Consider the following 7,316-nt stretch of genomic DNA (forward strand, 5'->3'; position numbering starts at 1 on the left):
TTGGGAGCACTAGTGCTTGAGAGGGCCTTGAAGGACAGCTAGACCCAGAGATGAGAGGAAAGGAATTTCAAGCAAAGGGAGGATTATGAGAAAAGTTGCTGAAATGCAAACCTGAAATGCGTATACCAAGAGAGGTTTTACTGCATTAGTCAAATACCAGCTGGAAACAATTCACTACAGATGGTTTTTGTGAAGACACTTAACCGTAGGACCACATACAGAGATTGGGCCGAGTTATAAGTGCAAGCAAGGAATGTTGAGGCACCCGGACACTAGCAATGCTGGGAAACCGTTACCACCCTAGGGCTAAAGTGGTAAGCAAATGAGGTAGTACTAAAGACCCTAGTGAGAGCTGGAGCCCTGGAGGGGGCTAGGAGCTGAAGTCAAGGAGGCATGTTAAACTGTTGCGGGGGAAGAGCTGGGAGTAGGTGAGAAGAAATGTCCTCACCTCTTTCTTATGCCCAACTCAATAAGAAGCCAACAAGTAAGGTATCCTGAGTGATTTGGGCCACCAGGTAAGGCACAGAACAGGATAGAGAGGGACTAAGAATAGATCTAGAGTGGATAGTTGGTTGAGGGAACAAAGAATAAGCATGAGATGAAAGATGAGAAGATTCTGGAACATCTTCATTGCCACTTTAAAATGTTTCTAAATTATTCGATAGATAATGTAGAGACACTGATGCTTATCAGCAAGAGAGTGATGTAACAAATATTCCAGAACAGGGCGGGCTGGGTGGGCAGAACTCCATGATATTATCAGTGTTCCATGATCCTTCTTCCATTCTGCACTCCAACTCTTAGTACGTGGATTTCATCTGAATGGTCTAGTCTCTAGTCTCTAGTCTCACGTTCATATCTTAGACAACAAAAGGAAGAAAACGACAAACAAACCAACCTTTTCCAGAAGTAGATTTTCACCACAGGGTTAATCAAGGCTGGGAAAACCATGTTGCTACTCTAAATTAAGTCCATTGATTTTTGTTTTTGTTTTTTGTTTTAAAGAAAAATGGGGGAATATATCGGGTTGAAGCCAAAAGCATTTTATGTAAAAGAGAAGGAAGCCTGATGGGAGAAGGGCTCTCTAATTCTTAATCATTTGAATGTCTAGTAATTCTGAATTTGGGTGGTGTTGTCCAGATGGAGAAGCTGGGAGAAGTTATTTGGGAAATGAATAGGGGGTCTGAGATTTGGGACATACTGAATCTTGAGTGACAGAATATATGACCCATAACGGCTAAGCCATATTAGAAATCAGGGGAGTGGGTAGCACTGGAGACAGGAATTTCAATGGTAAAGTACATTGCACTATTGTTTCCAACTCTTTATTTTCTTACTTAATACAATGATACCATCATGTCCTTTGCCCCTGGAGGCCAAGTTTACTTGCCAGCCCAGCTGAAGTTGAATTTAGCAACATGAATTTTTTGAACAATAGTTTATTTTACGCCATGGAATATTTCCACTTGCTGTTTGAGATTCTAAGCTTCCATATGAGAAGAGCACTCAGAGAATAAATGCTCATGAAATAGATCAGAATGAATCAGAATTAGAATGAATGCCCAGTCAAGCCCGGCACAGCCACAATCAACATGCAAACTCATGAGAGAGAAATAGATGCTTGTGGTTGAAGCCACTGAAGGTTGAGATTGTTGTTCTTACGCAATGCTCTTGCAGCAGAAGTCTAATTAACACAAGTGGTCATTCTCAGAGACAAAAGAACATATGGAAAGGACTTTGCCCGCACTAAGAGGACTCTGATCAAAAAGACAGATAAAAGCGGTTTGGGCCAGAATATGGAGAAATTGCAACACTCATACATTGCTGGTGGGGATGTAAAATGGTAGAGCATCTTTGGAAAACAGTCTGGCAGTTCCTCAAAATACTAAAGGTGGAATTACTGCATGACCCAGTAATTCTATTCCTACGTGTATTACCAAGAGAAATGAAAACATAGGTCCATGCCAAGACTTATGCGTGGATGTGGATAGCAGCAGTATTCATAGTAGACCAAACATGAGTGGCACGAATGTCCATCACCTGGTGAATGAGTAAACAAAATGTGGTATATACCTAGAATGGAATATTACTCAGCAGTAAAAAGAAATGATGTGCTGAATCATGCTGCAAAACTGGATGACTCTTGGAAATATCACGTTAACTGAAAGAAGCCAGACCAAAAGGTCACATATTGTATGATTCCATTTATACGAAATATCCAGACTTGGTAAATCTATAAAAACAGAAGATAAGGGAGCGAGGTGAGAAACGCTCAGAGATTTCATTTGCAAGTGATGAAAACTTCCAAAAAGTTGATTGTGGTGATGGTTTTGCAACTTTGTGAATATACAAAAACCTAGTGAATTGTGTTCCTGTAAATGGATGAATTGTATAGTCCTGCTTAAAACAATGAACAAAGGACAAAGCCACATACCTACAAATAAGACATATGCTGTGAGCTGGGGGCAATAAACCTGTCACACTCTGTCACCTGATCTGACTGTGACAAATGGCATATGTGTTTGTGAAAGCTGGCTGGAGTTAGTGGGTGCAATCTCTGTCAGACAGAGGTTTTCTATACGTGGTACTAACTTGTCTACGTAGGAAAAAGGAAGACATGCATGGCTTCATTAGCACCATGACCTAACCCAGCGGTTTTCAAACTCTGTAAGAAAGATTTCCTTTAATAATGTACACAAGCTATACTTGAATAAAATCTAATTGTAGAATATTCTAACAGTTCAGAACTATTTGGAGTAAACCATGAACATATGAAAGTCCTTCTTTACCAGTCTACCAACTCCACGGAGAGTCCGTCTAGAGGTAACCACTGGAAACTGTTGAGGTAAAGCCTTTGAGTCCTTTATTCTAAGCATTTGCAGAAGTAGATAGGCAAATATACAGCTCTTTTTACAGAAATTAAGCCATAATATGCAGACTGTACCAAACCTTGCTTTTATTGTTTTAATATATATTTTATAAGTTTATTTATTTTGAGGGAGAGAAAGAGAGCATGTTGTGAAGGGGCAGAGAGAGGGAGAGAGAGAACCCCAAGCAGGCTCCACACTGCCTGCACAGCCCCATGCAGGCTCGATCCCAGGAACCACCAGACATGACCTGAGCTGAAATTAAGAGTCCAACGCTCAACCGACTTAGCCACCCAGGAGCCCCCTGAGCCTTGCTTTCAAAAACTTAACATGTCTTGGGGCACCTGGGTGGCTCAGTAGGTTGGCTGAGTGTCCGACTTCAGCTCAGGTCATGATCTCACAGTTCGTGAGTTCGAGCCCTGCATCAGGCTCTGTGCTGACAGCTCAGAGCCTGGAGTCTGCTTCAGATCCTTTGTCTCCCTCTCTCTCTCTGCCCCTCCCCTGCTTGTGCTCTCTCTTTCTCTCTTCTCTCTCTCAAAAATAAACAAACACTAAAAAAAACCCACATGTCTTGAAGGTCTTTCCACTGAATAGTATTTTTATAGTATGGTTATATCATAGTTTGATTTTCTTGTTCCTTTTTGGAAGACTATCAAATTGTTCTCCATTTACCCCTATTACAAAACAAATGATAAAGGAGTTCTTGATTTACACATCTTTAAGCACATGTGCAAGTATTTCTGCAGAATAGTTTCTAAAAGTTACATTTCTGAATTGAAGAGAACGCACATCTTAAATCTGAAGTCACTTAATTAATTAATTAATTACTTTGGCCACACAGGATCAGCATCTCTACCCATGCTTTGGGAATTCCCGCTTAATACTTAATGGGGCTCAACTAGTTTCTCACTATAAAAGTTAAAATGCCAGATATTCTGAATCAGTCAAAACCTTTTTTTAAAAAGTTTATTTGAGGTGGGGAGGGGTAGAAAGAGAGGGAGGGAGAGAGAGAATCCCAAGCAGGCTCCATGCTGTCAGACAGTCAAAACCCTTTTTAAAAAATACCCCTTTCAGGGGCGCCTGGGTGGCTCAGTTGGTTGAGCATCCGACTTCTGCTCAGGTCATGATCTCATGGTTTGTGAGCTCAAGCCCCACGTTGGGTTCACTGCTGTCAGCATGGAGCCCACTTCGGATCCTCTGTCCCTCCCCTGTCTCTGGCCCTCCCTCACTCATGCTCTCTTTTTCAAAAACAAGCATTAAAAAAATCCCCCTTTCTGTCAAAACTGGCCTAGATTGGTTTTTCTTGCTTGCAATGCAGTTTAGATACGTGTGTGTACACAGATATGTACATACATACATATAATATGAAAATATAAATGAACTTTTATTAAGAATTGAATCATGACAATGTATTCGATTCTGAATCTGCTTTTTCTTTTGTTCAAAAAATTTTTTTAATGTTTTATTTATTTCTGAGAGAGAGAGACAGCATGAGCAGGGGAGAGTCAGAGAGAGAGGGAGACACAGAATCCGAAGACAGGCTCCAGGCTCTGAGCTGGCAGTCAGCACAGAGCCTGATGTGGGGCTCAAACCCACAAACTGCGAGATCATGACCTGAGCCGAAGCCGGATGCTTAACCAACTGAGCCACCCAGGCGCCCCTGAATCTGCTTTTTGATAGTCATTTGTTTTTATGCCCATACTTATAATCTTTACAAAGATTACCATTACACTACGACTACACTTCACTACCGTTACAAAGATTTCCTTCCTGCCCCCTTTCTAATGGTTGTTTCAATTTCACATCAATCTAGTTTGGGTGGGATTGGGCTCACTCAGCTTCAGGAGTAATCTATAACTGACTTTTAAAATTCAGCAAATCCACATTTCTCAGAACTGGAATTTGTTCATAGGCTGACCACAAGATCCAATCTGGCACTTTTGTCTACGCTGCTTCCCCCACCTTCTCTTGCCCTCAACCCCCAACTGAACAGGAAATATCTACTTAGCTCAAAGCTGTAGGCAACCATTTTGAGACTAGGAAGGGGCACACTGCGAGGGACTGGGGTCAAATAGTGGCAGTAGAGCAAAGAAGTGGACAGAAGAACTCATTTTTTGAGCCCCGGATAAAGCCTTGCCTGAAGGACTGTTCGTTTGTAGGGCCCAACATATTTCCTGTCTTGTTTGAAACAATTTAAGTCAGGTTTTCTTGACATCCATCCTATAGCTTTGTCATGAGGTTAAATGATTTAACATATGGAAAACGCTTAGAATTGCACTTACATGTGATGTTTACTAGATTATGGCAGCAGTAACAGTAGGCATAATACAGCATACACGATACAGGGATCTTCCATTTGTCTTGTTTGTCTCTGGTGCTGCAGCAGCTCTTACTCCATTCCCCATTTCTTTGTGATTCTAACCACTCCTGAGGACCCCCTCCTACGACCTCACCCCACTGTCTTCTCATCTCCCTGTCCTCTCTCCATTCATTTCCCCTTTCTCACCTTCTCTCCTTTCCCAAAGCTTGAAGTAGCTCGTGAGGAACCCTAGAAGGTGATGATGATAATGCTTTCATGCCCATGAAAGCTAGATCTCCGTCTTGTACTAACTGTTCTCTCTTCCTTCTTGCTACTTGCAGGCAAACTCCAAAGCCTTTGTTGTTAATAAACAAATGATAGCTGAAAGTTAAAACCATGTCTTGCCACGTCATCGGTGAAAGCGTACAGTTGGTCACATACGCCCTGAATATATACCCGGTAGAAAGTCAACCTGCTCTTCTTTTTGATTCAGTCATTTGCTAAGGGTTCTGTGCTTTTTTATACATTTTTGCCCCAGTATTTTCATTTCCAGAGAAATCGTTCCATCAAATATTTATGTGTAAGTAGCTTTTATGTTCAGTGAGCAATCGTGTAGCCCATGGAAAAGATTCCATTGAGGAGTTTGGGAGGCTTCACAGTATAGACAACTGAATTTTCGGTGGCTTGGCATTAGTACTTCAGGCCAGAATTTCTTTTGTGGTGCAGTGTTAGCATTAAAATGTACATTTCTCTAAACCCTCATTACCAGGAAGCAGCATAAAAAGTATATTACTATTGATATGATAAAATATTTTATGAATTAAATAAGTCAAGAATATGTCCTGATTACTAATCTGACTTCCCCTGGAACATATAAAATACTTAGACATTTTAAGTGGGAACATTCTAGTTTAAATTTTAAGCTGAGTAAAAAAAAAAAAAACAATGATTCAGAAGACAGTATTTTTTTCATGAAGCACCAACTACACATGATTGCAACATATTTTCCCCTATTTATGTCTTTCCAAATCATGACTTAAATTATTTAATGTTGATCTTCTGGCTTTTCATCTACTCATTATTCATTCACTCACATATGCAGTCAATGAATAGTGATAGATTGTCTCCTCCGTGCAAAAGGAATTAAGTCCTTTTCCCTAAGAAGCCTCCAGTTGATTCGGGGCAAGACCCAACATACAAATAACTCTTTAAAATACTGTAAAAACATTAAATACGGAGCAGGGAGAGAGAAGTACAGGCCACACAAGAAATGGTTAATTAAAAAGAGAAGTGAAAACCATGGGCATATGTATGACTTCAATTATGCCACCTAGAAGGGTGTATGAAAGGCAGCAGTGAGAAATAAGGGCAGAGAGGTAAGCCGGACAGGCCATGGAGGGTCCCGAAGGCCAGTCTAAACCCTTCATGGTTGACAAAATCTGAAGGTTATTTGTGGGGACTCAACAGCTCAAATCTGGATTTTGCGGTTTTTAATCAGTCAGAATTGTAAGAATGGAATGCAAGTGGTTGTAACCTGGAGGCACTATAAATGATGATGCTGTGCCAAACATTTAATTTTCCTTAGATATATACAGTTTCGCCAATAATTGTGTTACCAAGTGACGTTTTTGCTGACCTAAATATTGGGGTTGACACAGAATGAAGAGATGAAGCCTGGAGCCCAAGTCAACTGCTGAACACCTAGTCATCGTGCAGAAACCAAGAATTCGGCAACATTTGCTGAGCTGCGAGGACTCTTAAGACGGTAAGGTCTCCACCACTCCTGGGACGTTCATTGTGAACAGAGAGGGCAAATTAGACCCACCATTCTTTTAATCCCATCAAGTTGCACCATATGTTTATAAATAGTGTTTTTGTTGTGACCCTAATTGAGAGAGATTTAGTGCTGTAACTGGCCTATTTCTGACTCGCTATTGTCTAAGATCTTGCATTCTTTCAAAAGTTGAAACAGAAAACTAGAGTAAATTACACATATCTGCTGCCTAAAGGATTTATATTTTCCTTTTGTTTGTTCTTAAATACCATCATTCTACTCACCTGCTGACTGTTCAATTGCAGGACACAGTGGCATAAAGCCAGATATCCTGTCCTGGGGTTCCCCTCCCCTACTCATGAAATTAAGAGGGAAG

This window comes from Crocuta crocuta, unplaced genomic scaffold (genome assembly GCF_008692635.1).
Source record: "Crocuta crocuta isolate KB4526 unplaced genomic scaffold, BGI_CrCroc_1.0 scaffold97, whole genome shotgun sequence".
Classification (NCBI taxonomy): Eukaryota; Metazoa; Chordata; class Mammalia; order Carnivora; family Hyaenidae; genus Crocuta; species Crocuta crocuta.